The 18450-nt window shown below is 42.5% G+C and overlaps 1 pseudogene; it reads left to right on the top strand.

The window, feature by feature from the left end:
- The first annotated feature begins 8510 nt into the window (after positions 1 to 8510).
- On the top strand, positions 8511 to 11498 carry LOC132826605 (uncharacterized; annotated as a pseudogene).
- Positions 11499 to 18450: the final 6952 nt, after the last annotated feature.

Below are 18450 nucleotides of genomic sequence, written 5' to 3'. Positions count from 1 at the left end.
ATTTGTTAATAGTATTGATACTATAATCAATCACTTTACCAGACTAAAGTGATGAGAATGTGAAATGTTTCATTAAAAGGAAGTTAGAAAAAAGTCTGTAAATTTAACATGCATTTTACATTCTAATCAAATACATAATTGTGACATTGCTCGAACAGTGATGAATTTCTGAACAAGTAGTTATGTGTTACTACTTTCCTTTTTAAAAATAAAGTCTTCTTGCATCTTAAAATGTATAAAAATCTGTTTTGTTACTCGACAGTGTCCCCTTTCATTCAACTCTGAGAAACCTTTTGCGTCATGAATTCTGGCAGACTTGATTTCATTTCAAAAATTTCTACTGCAAATGTGCACATTAGGAAACTTAAAAATAATCTGCAAGATAAGGTTTTCTTTTGTCTTTACAGTATTACAATTATTTCTTTAAGATACTTAGGGTTGGAACTCAGTCTGCCACAATTTTTAGCCATTAGCAATGGGGGTATCAACAACCCAAACAAGACAGAGGATGAGAGTGGGGTAAGAAACCTGGTGACAACACTAGGTGCCCTGTCTACACAAAGAGATGGTGCTAAGAGGGACCAAGCCAGAAGAGGAAACGCAAACACCTCCTTCCAAAATCTCCACTCAAGACACTCCATTGGTGGCCAAGCCCTCCACCCCCACTCTGTCTGGGCACCTCCGATCCTTGCAAGTTCATGCGGAGAAACCTCAGGCAAGAGACTCTCTGTGTATCTAGTCCATCTTGAGATGAGCATACTTGGAGTTGATTGCCCAAAGCTCCAAAGCAAACATTCTCCACTTCTAAGCTGCTTTCCTCCATTCCTGATTTGGAGATGCTGGTGTTGGACTGGGGTGTATAAAGTTCAAAATCACACAACACCAGGTCATAGTCCAACAGGTTTAATTGGAAGCGCAGTAGCTTTTGGAGCACCGCTCTTTCATCAGGTGACAGTGGACGACATAATTCTAAGGCACAGAATTTATAGGAAAAATTTTGGGTTCATGTCACATTACAGGTGACCCCATTGCAACACACACACACACACTCCTGTACACTCACAAGCCCCAACCCAGACAGAGACACACACACACACACACACACACACACACACACACACACACACACACACAGACAAAGACCCACAGAGTTATATTGTACTTTGCTCAAAAACTGCATGAATTAATGTAAAACTCTGTCATTACTTTTCAGATTAGAATCAATCTAAACATCATGGCATTGACAGAGAACACAGGAGGCTAACACCTTCAACATATTGTCTAGCTAACACTCATTGTTACCGCTAACCTGAGAATGCAACTTTAAAAAAAAGGATTTTGTGATTTACACTTGAAAGAAGTGAAACCATCATGGCATTCAAACAGATGAAAGACTCAACAGACAATCAAGGAATTTTTCAACGTATAATTTCAGTTACATCACACTGTAAATTTTTGCTATAAATTATGTGACTTAGAATTGTGTCGTCCACTATCACCAGATGAATGAGCATTGCTCCAAAAGCTAGTGTGCTTCCAATTAAACCTGCTGGACTATAATCTGGTGATTTTTAACTTTCTCCCTTCCAGTTGCAAAACTGGAGTTGGTCAGCGATGTTTCATCCAGGGAGATGACAGCTGCAAATGTGTTGCTGGTCAAAGCACAGCAGGTTAGGCAGCATCTCAGGAATAGAGAATTCGACGTTTCGAGCATAAGCCCTTTCCTGATGAAGGGCTTATGCTCGAAACGTCGAATTCTCTATTCCTGAGATGCTGCCTAACCTGCTGTGCTTTGACCAGCAACACATTTGCAGCTGTGATCTCCAGCATCTGCAGACCTCATTTTTTACATCCAGGGAGATGCACAACTAACCAGGAGTAACACATTATGAAAGGTATTAAAGACTTCTCAGATCTGTGTCCTGTACAGTGAAAAGGTCCATTTGTAATATACTGACTATTTAAGAACCCTAAGAGCAATGGGTGATCTTAGAGAGGTCACTGGAGTCAGGGAAAGTCCCGGATGATTGGAAGATCGCTGTTGTAACCCCATTGTTCAAGAAAGGATCAAGACAAAAGATGGAAAATTATAGGCCAATTAGCCTAACCTCGGTTGTTGGTAAAATTCTAGAATCCATCGTTAAGGATGAGGTTTCTAAATTCTTGAAAGAGCAGGGTCAGATTCTAACAAGTCAACATGGATTTAGTAAGGGGAGGTCGTGCCTGACAAACCTGTTAGAATTCTTTGAAGAGGTGACAAGTAGGTTAGACCAGGGAAACCCAGTGGATGTGGTCTATCTAGACTTCCAAAAGGCCTTTGATAAGGCCTCCTACCATATGGGAGGCTGCTGAGTAAGGTGAGGGCCCATGGTGTTCGAGGTGAACTACTGGCATGGATTGAGGATTGGCTGTCCAACAGAAGGCAGAGAGTTGGGATAAGAGGTTCTTTTTCGGAATGGCAGACGGTAACAAACAGTGTCCCACAGGGTTCAGTGTTGGGCCCGCAGCTGTTCACATTATATATTAATGATCTGGATGAAGGGACTGGGGGCATTCTAACGAAGTTTGCCGATGATATGAAGATAGGTGGACAGGCCAGTAGAACTGAGGAAGTGGGGAGGCTGCAGAAGGATCTAGACAGTTTGGGAGAGTGGTCCAGGAAATGGCTGATGAAGTTCAATGTGAGCAAATGCAAGGTCTTGCACTTTAGAAAAAAGAATACAAGCATGGAATACTTTCTAAACAGTGAGAAAATTCGTAAAGCCAAAGTACAAAGGGATCTGGGAGTGCTAGTCCAGGATTCTCTAAAGGTATACATGCAGGTTGAATCCGTGATTAAGAAAGTGAATGCAATGTTGTCATTTATCTCAAGAGGGTTGGAATATAAAAGCAGTGATGTGCTACTGAGACTTTATAAGCTCTGGTTAGGCCCCATTTGGAGTACTGTGTCCAGTTTTGGGCCCCACACCTCAGGAAGGACATACTGGCACTGGAGCATGTCCAGCGGAGATTCACACAGATGATCCCTGGAATGGTTGGTCTAACATACGAGGAATGGCTGAGGATCCTGGAATTGTACTCATTGGAGGTTAGAAGGTTAAGGGGAGATCTAATAGCAACTTACAAGATAATACATGGCTTGGAAAGGGTGGACGCTAGGAAATTGTTTCCGTTAGGCGAAGAGACTAGGCCTCATGGACAATTAGAGGGGGTCAATTCAGAACAGAAATGCGGAGACATTTCTTCAGCCAGAGAGTGATGGGCCTGTGGAATTCATTGCCATGGAGTGCAGTGGAGGCCAGGATGCTAAATGTGTTCAAGGCAGAGATTGATAAATTCTTGATGTCACAAGGAATTAAGGGCTATGGGGAGAATGCAGGTAAATGGAGTTGAAATGCCCATCAGCCATGATTAAATGCCGGAGTGGACTCGATGGGCTGAATGGCCTTACTTCCACTCCTATTTCTTATGGTCTTATGGTCTTATGGGTGCTACAGTCTCTCTTTTGCAAGTCGATTCACTTACCCTGCCCAATTCAAGTGTGGGCGCAGTTCATTTTTCCTTCCTTTGCACACTTTTAATTTCCAGCATGATGGATAGAGTTAGCGAGTGCTCCTCTCTCCTCGAGTTTCCAGGCTCAGTGTGTCAATGAACTTATAAACTGTCCAAATCCTGCTAGCCTTCCCTGCGAACATTGCACAAGACCATGTCTCCATCAAGCTACCTGTATGAACTAACATCAGTCCACCAACTATCCCCAGACCCTGGCATATGAGTTAACCATGCCAGGTGTGGTCATACACAATGTCATTCCCATCAACCACCTTGAAACCAGGGTGTTTTTGAATGTGGACCAACATCTGTTGCTGGTGGAATGTTCAATATGTTGGATCAGACATAATCACTTTGAATGGTGGAGCAGGCTGTTAGTGCCAAAGTACCTGCTCCAGCTGCTAATTTATGTGCTTGTTTGTTCACTTCAGGGTCAACTGGCCCAATTCCCTCAAAAAAAGCACACACACCCACCCTCAAAGTGTAAATACAACTTTCTGGGGCACTTTCTCCTTGAGTTCGATTTGTAGAGCCAGGGTATTGCTGTAACTCTATATTTCTGACCTGAGTCACCAGCTGCTATTATTCATTGTCAGCTGGAAAGAAAATCCAGCAAATCCACTCATATATGTGTCACTTCTGCTGCGGAGTTCCTACAATTCTGTTCAGATCCATTCAGCAATGCACAGACTATTAAGTGCAGAAGAACTCAAATCTGTGTTCATTCCTACTTTAATGCTTCATCGAAATATCAGAATAAGAGCATATCCAAAATGCACTTTCTGGTTGGTCAACTGAATCTCAAACTAAAATGCTAACCCATATTCTAATAGTACAACAGACAAAATATGATTAATTTTGATTATTCACTCCTTAACTTTGAATCTAAGTTTGTAATAAACTACATCAGTTACATTTAAAAAGCTCTGTGTGCATGTCTGTAGAGTAAAAAATGAGGTCTGCAGATGCTGGAGATCACAGCTGCAAATGTGTTGCTGGTCAAAGCACAGCAGGTCAGGCAGCATCTCAGGAATAGAGAATTCGACGTTTCGAGCATAAGCCCTTCATCAGGAATAAGAGAGAGAGAGCCAAGCCGGCTGAGATAAAAGGTCTGTAGAAACTATAATGGAATTAGGATTTGGAGATGCCGGTGTTGGACTGGGGTGTACAAAGTTAAAAATCACACAACACCAGGTTATGGTCCAACAGGTTTATTTGGAAGTACACTAGCTTTCAGAGCGACGCTTTCAGGCGACTACCACCTGATGAAGGAGCGTCACTCCGAAAGCTAGTGTGCTTCCAATTAAACCTGTTGGACTATAACCTGGTGTTGTGTGATTTTTAACTTTATACTGGAATTAAGTTGTGAAATCTCTTTCAGGAGCCACTGAGAATATATATATATATAGCTTACCGGTAAAATAAATTGTAGATTCTGAGTGGGCGTGTCCTTGGCGCTCGGAGGTTACGTGGTCCTCTGATGCGTGCGCAGAGGATGGCCACGTGGTGCTCCGAGACGTGGGCACGGTCACGTGGTCTCCCTGTTTCGCGCTCCGGAAGAATGCCGGGAGGTCACGTGATCGGCCGTTTCGCGCCCTGGAAGTATGCGAGTCTGCCGTTTCGCGCCCGAACGGAGGCCGCGTGGTGTTCCTTTGTCTCAGAAAAGGGAAGGTCACGTGGGATCGGACATCCGGGAATGCGAGGAGGCGGGGAATGGAGTCAGAGCAACAGCCAATTAGAAGACAATTTCACTTGAGTGATGGTATGATGTTTTGTATGGTATAAAAGACTGGGTCAGGGACAGATATAAGTCTTCTGTCTTTGTGAACTGACTTACTTAGTAGTTTGTCAGGGACAGAAAGGTTAAGACCCAGAGCTCTGTATACTTTATCCACTTATTGTTAGAATAAAACTAAAAGTGTAAGATTAAATATCTTTTCCTATTGCTTTATTTAAAGAGCACGCAGGACTTGGCTCACACATAAAAGAAAATAAGTTTGTAGATTGAGCCAAAGTCCATCAGATGGTGACCCCGACGTGATCCAGAATGAGCCACGTAAATGAGAGAAAAATAGAAACAACGGACACTGACGTCTGATGACGACAACAAGCGGCGCCGCATAAAAAAGGTGAGCAGACACCTGTTTAAATTGAAGTTCTGCGATTGGAGATACTAAATTGATTGTTGTCACTAGACTGCAAGTGTCCTAGTAATAGTAAGTGGATAAAGTATTGATTAAGTACGTACAGGTTTAAAGTCCCATGGGGTTAGAGTCCTCATAAAAGCACCAAGGTATGTATGTGTGAGAAGGTTTAAAGTCCTTTGAGCAGGATCTCATAAAAGCACCGCTCACGAATTTTGGTTGATGATTGATGTGTTTTAAGTTTTAAAATTATATTGGGAATGTACGGAGGGTAGTAGAAAAGCCAGTGATGTCTCTGAGACAAAGACAGTGGTGTCTCAGTGAGAGAGAGTAGGCAGTAGAAACTTAAAGGTGATAACGAAACTGCTGATAACTTTAACTGTAAGAGTCAGTTGTTCGGGTGTATTTTATACAGATTGATTGGCAACTGGATTTGTTTTTGATTGGGTTGGTTGTTCGGCGATATTAAATATAAGTCGATTGGTTATTCGGCAGGAGGATTAAAAAAAAGAAATACATAAAATGATAGGGAATTTGATACAGAGTGTGAAGAAAACGGAGGATGTTCTTCTGATTTAATGTTGTCCATAAAACAGTAGTGGGGTAAAGTTAGAAGTTAGTTAATTAGTGGGCTTGCAAAGAACAAACAAAAAATAATGATGGAGAAATATGATAAGATTTGGAAGATTTATAAAAGTAGGGCAAAGTCCCTAAAGATGAGGAGAGGAAGAAATTGTCACCGTTTTTGGGAAAAGCAGAAGAGTAGGTTAGATTAGAAGTAGAAGAGCATGTGAAGGGAAAGAAAGGGTCACTACCGGTTGAAAGAAAGTGGACAAAAGAAGGCGAAGAGAAAGAAGAGAGGAGGAGTCAAGGAGTAGCACAGATAGTGAAGACGAGGAGTCCCGCCCAGGGGGCGGTCCAAATACGTACCCTGTCACTTTAAAAGGCTCACTTACCATGCATACTGAACAGGGCTCCTCAGGGGTACAGCCTCCGTTTGAAAACAGTTATGATTTGTGACGGAGGGAGATATTGCGGCAGCCCATAAAATATCAGCACCAACTGCCTCTAGTTTATAAAGGCTCTTTTACGGGGGATGTGTATCAGCCCTTTACCTATACGGATATGAATTGTATTTTGGATAAAAAGTCCCCACCCATGGAGAGAGGTGGACCCTGGATGACTAAATTTTGCCAATACACACTACGCTTCAAGTTGGTCATGGGTGATTGGAGAGCATTATCGGGCAAACAATTGAGTATGTGGGAGGTACAGCAGATTGAAGTGTCTGCAGGAACCACCTTAGTACCTGACTCGGACCCGTTTGCGCAGCATGCCAACTGTGTGGGAAGGGCAATGAGGGATAGATTCCCGATTCCACCGGGAGCGATGCATTCGCTCACCTTCACAATGAAGGAGGGCGAGGAGATGCCTGCCTTTTTGGCTAGATGTAAAGGCACGTGGACAGATACTGCAGGGAGCCATCCAGGGTCAGGTCAGCTACAGACTACGTTATTTAGGAATGCCGTTATGGCAGGGATCCCTAAGGAAGTAAAAGAGGCAATGGAGAGTAATCCTGATATCCCAGAGTGTTCTACAGAACAGTGGGAAAAACTTTTGATGCATCACATGAAGCGATATAGGACAAAACAGAATGAAGATAAACAGAGCAATGTGTCAGCTCAAGTGCAGTTGCTGAAGTTACAGCTCGATGAGGCTAGACGGGAGGTTAATGAAACAAAGAAGGCCTCCCAAAAGATGACTAATCAGATGGTTCAGCAGCCGTCGCCACAAAACCACCGGCCGAGTCTAGACCCGGCACCTGATTCGATGCCATACTACCCCCTTTTATGTGGGCAGGCCAAGACGTGTTTCAGGACGAATGCGTGGTAGAGGAAGGGGCTGTGGAGGAGTCAGAGGTTAGCCACCGAACACTTGCTTTGAATGTGGCCAACCTGGGCATTGGAGAAGAAAATTGTCCCCTGCTGTGGGGTCCCCAGGGACGCCAGGGATTGATCCGAGGACAGTATGTCCCCTTAAATCAGCCTTCTAATCTGACTTTGACATTGCCACTGATCACATCAGTGGCCGGACAGACCTTTTATCACCAATATATTTCATCACCTGCATGCCCTGTGAATTTGATGGGATGTGACTTGCTGGTGAGATGCAGGGTCTCGGTGTCTGGTTCGCACAGAAAACTCGTAGTGAGCTTTCCAAATGGCTATTCTGTTAATTGTTCAATGGTGATGGTTCACTCTGGACCCCAAATGGTATTATCACCAGACACATCACCAATGGCAGAAGGGCAGTGGGCAGATATATACTGGGGACTCCTTGAACCTGAGAAAGGGCAGAATAACGGCATACAGTCTTTATTTAACCAAGGGCGACCCTGGGCTCAGATGCTGCATCCCTATGCTCCTCCTGCAGATCCCCTTCATGTGACCCTATATTACGACAGATGACAATAAAATTTATCCGCATGCATTCTATCAACACCTGGAAGGTGTGGTGGGTGTTGTGGAACTAACTCTGGAACAGTTGGAATGGTATGAGATATCTGAAGAAGCTATACCGCATTTCACATTGGCAGTGCATGCTGAATGTCAGACCAAAGATCTGGGACTTATGTCCAAAAGCTTGATAGAGCTAACTGATTGGGTTTGGACTCAGTTACCCGGTTTGCAATATTCACCCTCAGTTAAAGCTTATAGACTTGTGCACAGAACAACTGACAAGGTGTTGCTGGAACATAGGCAGATTGGAAGGTTTCATGGCAGGGAAAAGACAGACCATTCACAGGCTGCAGCGATGCTTGATACACTACCGGATGCCTTGTGGTCAGCAGGTTCAACGGACGTTGGTTACTGCAAACACGTCGCACCAATCACATTCAATTTAATAGACCACACTCCAATTTGGCAGAGACAATACCCACACAAACCAGAGGCTGAAGCCGGCATTGCCGACGCAATTGAAGGATTGGTAGCAGTAGGGGTGCTAGAACCCTCTCAGTCAGCCTGGAACACTCCTATCTTACCTGTAGAAAAGCAGAATACAGGCAAATATAGGATGGTGCATGATCTTAGACGGATCAATAGTGTCGTTTCAACTCCAGCAGTTCCAGTCCCAAACCCCTATACTGCGGTGTCTGTGCTGACCCCTGACCATAAGTGGTTCTTGTGCATTGATCTGGCCAACGCGTTCTTTTGTTTGCCCCTAGCTGATTATTTCAGGGACATTTTTTCGTTCACCTATAAAGGCCAACAACTTCGTTATACAAGGGTCCCTCAAGGGTTCATTTTGTCACCTGGGGTGTTTAATAAGGTACTGAAACAGCAGCTGAAGGATCTGATGCTCCCAGATGGGGTGGTATTGATCCAATATGTGGATGACATTCTTTTGGCAGCACCCGAACATGTTTCTTGTTTGGCAGCTACAAAGTCGTTGTTGTTACTCTTGTATAACGTCAGTTTCAAAGTTTCACGGGCTAAATTACAATGCTGCAGACGAACGGTGTCTTTTTTGGGCAGAGTTATTTCCAGTAAGGGAACAGGTGTGTCTCCATCCCATAGATCTTCTATTCTGCATCATGCCAAACCAGTCACTGTAAAAGACATGCTCTCATTTTCTTGGATTGGCAGGATACAGAAGACAATTTGTTCCCTCATATGGGGAGCTTACTTTCCCTCTAAGGGCCATGGTAAATGAGCAAGGCATGAGAAATTTGTTGGCCCATTTGCAGGGGACCACGGAGGCAGACGAAAGTTTTATATCTCTTAAACAGACCCTAACGCAGGCTGCTGATTTAGCGGTCCCGGATTACAAAGAGCCATTTTTCCTCGATATTTCTGAAAAAGAACACACAATAAATGGTGTTCTTTTTCAGAAAAAAGGGGGAGGCAGGCAGGTGCTGATGTACGTAAGTGTTACCCTTGACCCAATAGAGGACAGATACCCGCCATGTACAAGACATGTAGCAGGGGTAGCAAAAATTCTCCAAAAGGTAGCACATATAGTTATGGGACATTCACTAACAGTATTGACGACACATAGTATAGTGGCCTATGTGAATTCAACAGCCTTTACAATAACGCCACTGCGGCAGATCAGGTTAGAGAAAATCCTGAGTGCACCACATTATCATTTTTACACATGAAGGAATTAACATGGCTGATAAGATGGGACAAGGAGAGCCACATATGTGTGAGGAAAGGGCACAGAGAGACGCCAAAGTTAGGCCAGATTTACAGGCAATTATTAGTAGACCCAGAAGAAGTGTTGTTCACAGATGGTTGCTGTTACAGACATCCAACTGAAGGACTTAAAGCAGCCTATGCAGTGGTGCGACAGGCAAGTGAGGGATTTGAAGAAGTGTTGATAGGAAAAGTGACAGGCAAAGAGTCAGCCCAATTGGCTGAACTACAGGCAATGATAGCTGCCTTAGAATGGTCAGAAGGAAAAAGAGTAAATATTTACACCGACTCTGCATATGTGGCAGGGGCCATACAGGTAGAACTCAGTCAATGGATCAGAGCAGGATTCTCAACAGCAGCAAAAACCCCAATTAAACATGAAAAAGAGATGAGAAGATTAGTTGTGGCCCTAATGAAACCTGCACAAGTGGCAGTGATTAAGTGTAGAGGACATGGTAAAACTGATACAATAATAGCTAAGGGCAATCAGGAAGCAGACTTAGCAGCGAAAAAAGCAGCAGGATATGTACCCCAGTACATAATGATGCAAACAGAGAGAAGTGTGTTAATAACAGAGCAGCAGAAAGCCTCTCCTCATGAACGGACAGTATGGAGAGAGAGAGGGGCCATAGAGTCAGAAGGAATTTGGAGGTCACTGGACGGCAGACCAGTGCTACCCCCAGGTTTGATAGCTTCCATGCTCCAGGAAGCTCATGGGTTGACCCATTGTGGAAAGACGCAGATGCAGAGGTATCTGACACATTGGTGGCATCCGTACTTGCCGGCAATGATTGAACATTATATCAGAGAATGTAAAACGTGTACGGAATATAATGTAAAAGCAACAGTGAAACCACACAAGGGAAAATTCCCTCTCCCAAGAATGCCAGGTCAGGAAATAGTGATTGACTACACTGTCTTGGTAGAGAGAGTAAACGGATACAGGTACCTTTTGGTAGCAGTGGATGCATACACTGGTTGGCCAGAAGCGATACCTGCGAAAAAGGAAGATGCAAAGACAGTGATCAAATTTTTGATAAACCAATATATTCCAATGCATGGGTTTCCAAAGAAAGTCAGGTCAGATAATGGCACACATTTTAAGAATAAAGACCTGCAAGAAGTAGAAGCAGCTTTAGGACTGAAACATATGTTTGGAACGGTGTACCATCCTCAGTCACAGGGAAAAGTGGAGAGAATGAACCAGTCCATAAAGGGAAAAATAGGAAAAGTGTGTGCACAAACGAAGTTAAGCTGGGTGGATGCCCTACCTTTAGCCTTAATGTCCATTCGAAGCTCAGTAAACTCTATTACAGGGTTTACCCCGTACGAGCTAACCACAGGGCAGCAGTTTCCGGGACCAGGAGCTAGAATACAGATGTTGGAGGGAGGAGTCTTAATAAGGTACAAACCTTATTACGACCAACTAACAGCTTTGGTCTCAGCTTTCTCTAAACAGGTTGGATCGGAAAACGGGGACCTACAGAGCCAGGCGCCATCCACCACAGAGTGGGTCCTGCTGAAGGTGATCAAACGGAAGTGGTCAGAGCCACTGTGGACAGGACCTTACAAGGTGGTGGAAAGGACATCTCATGCGGTTTGACTACAAGGGAAAGGAGACACTTGGTGCCATTGGAGCCAGTGTGCAGCCACAGAACCGCCAACGAGAACTCTAGAACAAATAAGAACAGAAAAAGAGTAGAAGGGTCTTAAACTTTTAATTGTTGTATAACGAATATTATGTTTATTTTAGTAATTAGCCCACGTTATTCTAGGCCGTTAAGCTTGGGAGTTTTCACAATTTTATGTATAAGTGTTATGATACTATTAATAAGGGGATCAACCGCGAGGGACAAACACACACACAAGGTAGAGAGTCCCAGGAATAAGAGGTCAATAGGACAAGAGAGGGACAAATGTTTAAGGGAGGCAGGGAGCCGGGTACACATCAGACATGATAAAAAGTGTGATACAATATACCAGTTTGATTTATGCCAAGTAATTGACTGTGGCCAAGATACAGGGAGCTGGAGGGGGTATGGTGTATATCTTTGCATCTATGCCATTGATTATCACCCATGCCCTTTGTGGGATGATGTATTAACATGGACTGGGGGACAATGGACACCTAAGAAGTTGTCACCCTTGGATAATAGATGGGAAGTTCGAGACCACGTGAGCTTGACAAAGGGACAACTCGATCATTCCTCAGAGTTAAAAAATCCATTCTTGTTAATCCTGACAAGATTCGACACTAACCCTAGTCCCAAAGAGGTACAGTTTTACTGTGGAATTGATGATAGAAGCTTTTATTTTGTAATAGGTGTCGATCAATCAGGAGTAGATTCCATGGGACTAGTGAAGGTAACCTTGGTGGATCCTCCTATGAAACAGCCACAGATTGAAAATACAACAAGCAAGGTGGCCGAGTCAAGTTCAGGTGTAGTGACAGTAGATTATAACAACCTCACGAGAAGGGACATTATTAAATTAGCCACCGGATATGGGGATAGGAATGTATGGCTGGACTGGATGACAGCGACTGCAATCTCAATGAATATGAGTGATTGCGTCGCGTGTTCCTTGGCTAGGCCAACTTTATTTACTACCCCAGCCCCATTATTCCCTAATGTAGACCCAGTAGGATTTCACTGCATGATGGCTCTCACCATGCAGGCGGACCCTCCAAATTGTACCGCCTTAAGTGCTATTTTTCCACCTGTCAAGAACTCTACGTTACCTCCAGTGTTTACCCCAAGGGCTAACAATTATACTTGTTTTGTTCGAAGATCTAATCAGTGATGGGACACATCCCCGCTGACTGGTGCCAGAACACGATCGATGTAACCAGCTGGCGGAATGCTAGCACAATGGTTTGGGCCAGAGCTGATCTTTTTTGGTACTGTGGAGATGGAACACTACAGATTAGTTTACCTCCGGATTGGTCTGGAACCTGTGCAATGGTCAGGCTAGGGGTACCCTTAACACTCTTAGGAGAAAGACGACAGGAAATAGATCAGCATGCACGAGTACGCAGGGATCTGTTTGACATTACCTCTGGCTCAACCATGCATATAGATGCAATAGGAGTTCCCCGCGGCATACCTGATGAATATAAGTTGCTAGACCAGGTAGCAACAGGATTTGAGAATCTCCCAATTATTAGTGCTTTCTTCCCAGTTACGCCGAATAAAAACGTTGATCGCATTAATTATGTACATTACAATGTACTCAGGCTAGCCAATAGAACTAGAGACGCCGTGGCGGGACTCTCTGAACAATTGGCAGGGACCTCATTGATGACAGTGCAAAATAGAATGGCCTTAGATATGTTGTTGGCAGAAAAGGGGGGAGTGTGCTCTATGATTGGAGATCAATGTTGTACGTTCATCCCCAACAATACAGCACCTGATGGCTCAGTAACCAGAGCCCGGGAAGGATTAAGAGCCTTGTCTGAAGAAATGCATGAACATTCAGGTATTGACAACCCTCTAGGAGGCATTTTTGATTCCTGGGTAGGGAAACGGAAAGGATTAATTGTGTCTGTGTTTATGTCCCTCGTTGGTATGACCATTGTGTTCGTGTTGTGTGGATGTTGTTGTATCCCCTGTATCAGATCTTTGTTGAACAAGGTAATTATTACAGCAATTGAAGGGAAGGCTCCACTGCCCTACCAGATGTCACTGATGGAGGTGGAAACCATGGCACTGGCAAGAGGGGAGGACAATGCATCGGAGAGCGAATGTGATGCATAAAACTGGTTTGTTGGTCTCATTTTCATGAGACCAAAAGGGGGAGTTGTGAATATATATATATAGCTTACCGCTAAAATAAATTGTAGATTCTGAGTGGGCATGTCCTCAGAGCTCGGAGGTCACGTGGTCCTCTGATGCGTGCGCAGAGGATGGCCACGTGGTGCTCCGAGACGCAGGCGCGGTCACGTGGTCTCCCTGCTCCAGAAGAGTGCCGGGAGGTCACGTGATCGGCCGTTTCACGCCCCGGAAGTATGCGAGTCTGCCGTTTCGCGCCCGAACGGAAGCCGCGTGGTGTTCCTTTGTCTCAGAAAAGGGAAGGTCACGTGGGATTGGACATCTGGGAATGCGAGGAGGCGGGGAATGGAGTCAGAGCAACAGCCAATTAGAAGACAATTTCACTTGAGTGATGGTATGATGTTTTGTATGGTATAAAAGACAGATATACGTCTTTTGTCTTTGTGAACTGACTTACTTAGTAGTTTGTCAGGGACAGAAAGGTTAAGACCCAGAGCTCTGCATACTTTATCCACTTATTGTTAGAATAAAACTAAAAGTGTAAGATTAAATATCTTTTCCTATTGCTTTATTTAAAGAGCATGCAGGACTTGGCTCACACATAAAAGAAAATAAGTTTGTAGATTGAGCCAAAGTCCATCACCACCCACTTTCAATTATTGCAAAGCAATTTTTAAACTGTTGTAATAAATACCTATTTATCTTTAATATCTCCATCAGAAATTAAGTTGATCTGCATAATCTCTACTTGGCTTAATTCTGTTTGTGTGGAACAGCCCTTCAACACGTAGATAATTTAAAAGCTTCTTAATTTAAATACTTTTACCAGTTACCCTTTCAATAAAACGTGACAGTTAATTTTACTTGTGTTCCTTAAATTATCCTCATCTGAAAATATACTGGCAGCCCATCACTGTTACTGTGTCAAATTCCTGGAACTCCCTCTCAAAGGGCATTGTGGGTGTGCTTACACGAAATGAATTGCAATGGTTTAAAAAGGCAGCTCAGCACCTTCTGAAAAGCAATGAGGTGTGGACAATAAATGCTGGCCCAGACAGCAGTGTCCATGTCCCATGAATGAATAAACAAAAACATATACTACCTGCCTACAGGATGTCAAGAATACAAGCAATGACATGAACGTTTTAGGCCTTAGATCATGTCTTATTATTATTCCCTAGATTTGCTGGATCTGCAAAATCAGCAGATTAATTAAATCTGCATTTCATCATGAATTTTAAATATTGTAAATAAATTGGAATTAATAAAATGGTTCTCCAGCTTTTGTTAGATTGCAATCATGTTAATTAAAATGATCTTGGGCTTTTTTAGGCAAATATTGATGTCATAAATACTGATGACAAGAATCCCAATATCAGTTTCATCTTGTCCTGGATCTGTATTTGGATGAATTTCAGTGCTCTATCTCCCTCTGTAAGTTAAGTAAATAAAAGAAAACAGTGAATTAATTCTTGCAAACTCATGACACTTATTAAAATATTTCAATATGCCCTGAGGAGTACCTATTTCAAAACAAAACTTGTAAAATAATTGCATTAATATAATCCCTTTCACATCCTCAGGATATGACTAGTGCTTTGCAGCCAATTAAGCAAGGTTTGAAATGTAGCCCTTGCTGGAATACACAAAAGGTTCAATGAGTTTTTATGCAACAGTGTTCCACCAACAGCCCTATAACAGTGTAAGATAGATTATTTGTGTATGCACTTATTTATTAGGTAAAGGCTTTTGCTATCTTTTCACTTATAAATGGTTTGCAAAATTGCACTGTAGCTAGAAATAATGAAATGATTAAAGTTGTTCAACCCCGGATGCTACAAGACCTAATGTATGCTATTTAACTGACTATGCTGTTTAGTTTCTGCTGAAAATGCAGGATGTGTGATTCATGCCAATTGACTTATTTTGTAGCTATTGTGAAATGAGATTGTTAAGGCTGCCTTAAGGAATTGTAACAATAGATTGGTGGTTGATTAGTTATACCTTAAAAGGTAATCAAGTTGGCATCTGATATTTTGAAGGAAATATTTCATTTCTTTTGTGTTTTCTCCACAATAACACTTGCCATAATGAATGAGCAAGCAGCTCATGAGAGATAGTTAATAAAGATCTCGAGCTTTTCTTATCAATCTAGAGAAAAGATATATGAAGGTTACCAGTCAATCCTGTGGAAAATCAAAAACATTCATCCATTTCTCAGCAGACGTTGGGAGCAATTTATGCACCCAAAAAGAATGGATTTATATATAGTGGGATCACAAACCCAACCTGTTTTAATGGAAGGGTGATTCCAGGCCAGGCAACCAACTTGCTCACCAGAGGTTGTCTGGCAATTTAAATATTATTATATGGTGGGTAGCTCAGAACTAACTGCTGTTCTAGTTTTAATACTGACCAGCTGGGTTTTGCAGGCCTTGGCGAACCAACAAATAAAAGGATGAGAAGACTGGAGGATCCAAATCCTTACAATGTTTTATTTCAGTTAGATCCAGCTTATCAGTTTCATCAAGCAGCTTCAACCCTCCAGTTCCTCCCCCAGCCCACTGACCATTCTACCCTCCAACTTCAGCTCTTCTGATCTTTCAACTACGCCCTATGTATCCAATTTCCCACTGAGACCTTTATATCCCTACTCATCATTCCTTAAGTGCAACCTGGTGCTGAAGGCTTGACCCCACCTACCACCAATCTTTCAGTTTGGCTGACAGCAACTCAGAAACAGGCGCATGAAATACCAATCAAGTCTTACTCGTAATTTCATCAACATGTGAGTGGAACTCAGCGTTCCAGCTTTCAAATTGCAAAGATGTGAATGTTCCCACTGTTGCCATCCACAGGTTAAACTCTCAGATCAAATCTTACTCTCTCATCACCTCCAAATTAATATCCAGGCCTTTGCAAGTTTATGAACTCAGACACATACAGTAAATTGTTTCTGTAATCATATATGATATTGGATAAAACTGCTTTCAACAATATCCAGATTGCCTATTTCAATGGTGATGTAAACTATATTTGAACAATTTTAGACCTATGATTCATCCAAGCAGATAATGTATTATTGCAACAAGGAAAATGTTTAACAATTTTAATGCGACAGATTGATTAACATAAATCTCTTTGTTGAAATTTTTAAAATTGAGTTATTTAATGGAATTGCTTCAACAAATATAGAATAATCTTTGATATTTTGTATAATTTTAGTTATATTATTCAAACATACAGCCACTGAATATATTGCTTCAGAATTCTGATATTGCAACCAAGACTACAGTATATTTGTGTTCCTAAATTACATTTACAGACAATTTTACAACTATCAGTGTTCAAAGCTCTACAGAGGATTTTTTCTTAAAGGCATATTAAGTGATTTCCATCATAGGATGAGGGATAACAAAGTAAAATTGTGTCACTGTAATACATAAAGTGAATCATTTTTCATTTTCTGTCCATTGAAATTACTACACACATCCAGGTCAGGTATAGTCTAAATTGATCAGAATGCATTGATTTTCAAAAATTTTTAAAAACTACATTGTTGTAGTGCCTTTTTTCCTGATTTATATTTAAACCATGGCAAAATAGCATGAATAATATCACAGCAGGAATATGGCACATTCATCCTTTCACAAGAAATAGTAAAATGTGCAATTAAAATGTGCAATATAGGCCAATTCGCCTAACCTCGGTTGTTGGTAAAATTCTAGAATATATCATTAAGGATGAGGTTTCTAAATTCTTGGAAGAGCAGAATCTGATTAGAACAAGTCAACATGGATTTAGTAAGGGGACGTCATGCCTGACAAACCTGTTGGAATTCTTTGAAGAGGTGACAAGTAGGTTAGACCAGGGAAACCCAGTGGATGTGGTCTATCTAGACTTCCAAAAGGCCTTTGATAAGGTGCCATACGGGAGGCTGCTGAGCAAGGTGAGGGCCCATGGTGTTCGAGGTCAGCTACTGGTATGGATTGAGGATTGGCTGTCTGACAGAAGGCAGAGAGTTGGGATAAAAGGTTCTTTTTCGGAATGGCAGCCGGTGACAAGCGGTCTCCCACAGGGTTCAGTGTTGGGGCCGCAGCTGTTCACATTATATATTAATGATCTGGATGAAGGGACTGGGGGCATTCTAGCGAAGTTTGCCGATGATACGAAGTTAGGTGGACAGGCAGGTAGTACTGAGGAAGTGGGGAGGCTGCAGAAGGATCTAGACAGTTTGGGAGAGCGGTCCAGGAAATGGCTGATGGAATTCAAAGTGAGCAAATGCGAGGTCTTGCACTTTGGATAAAAAGAATAAAAGCATAGACTACTTTCTAAACGGTGAGAAAATTCGTAAAGCCAAAGTACAAAGGGATCTGGGAGTGTTAGTCGAGGATTCTCTAAAGGTAAACATGCAGGTTGAGACCGTGATTAAGAAAGCGAATGCAATGTTGTCACTTATCTCAAGAGGGTTGGAATATAAAAGCACCGTTGTGCTACTGAGACTTTATAAAGCTCTGGATATGCCCCATTTGGAGTACTGTGTCCAATTTTGGTCCCCTCACCTCAGGAAGGACATGCTAGCACTGGAATGTGTCCAGCGGAGATTCACATGAATGATCCCTGGAATGGTAGGTCTAACATATGTGGAACGGCTGAGGATCGTGGGATTGTATTCATTGGAGTTTCGAAGATTAAAGGGAGATCTAATAGAAACTTACAAGATAATACTTGGCTTGGAAAGGGTGGACGCTGGGAATTTTTTTCTGTTAGGTGAGGAGACTAGGA

This window comes from Hemiscyllium ocellatum, chromosome 23, assembly GCF_020745735.1.
Source record: "Hemiscyllium ocellatum isolate sHemOce1 chromosome 23, sHemOce1.pat.X.cur, whole genome shotgun sequence".
Lineage (NCBI taxonomy): Eukaryota > Metazoa > Chordata > Chondrichthyes > Orectolobiformes > Hemiscylliidae > Hemiscyllium > Hemiscyllium ocellatum.
Note: the sequence above shows the minus strand (reverse complement) of the source record. Positions and strands in the feature narration are given on the sequence as shown.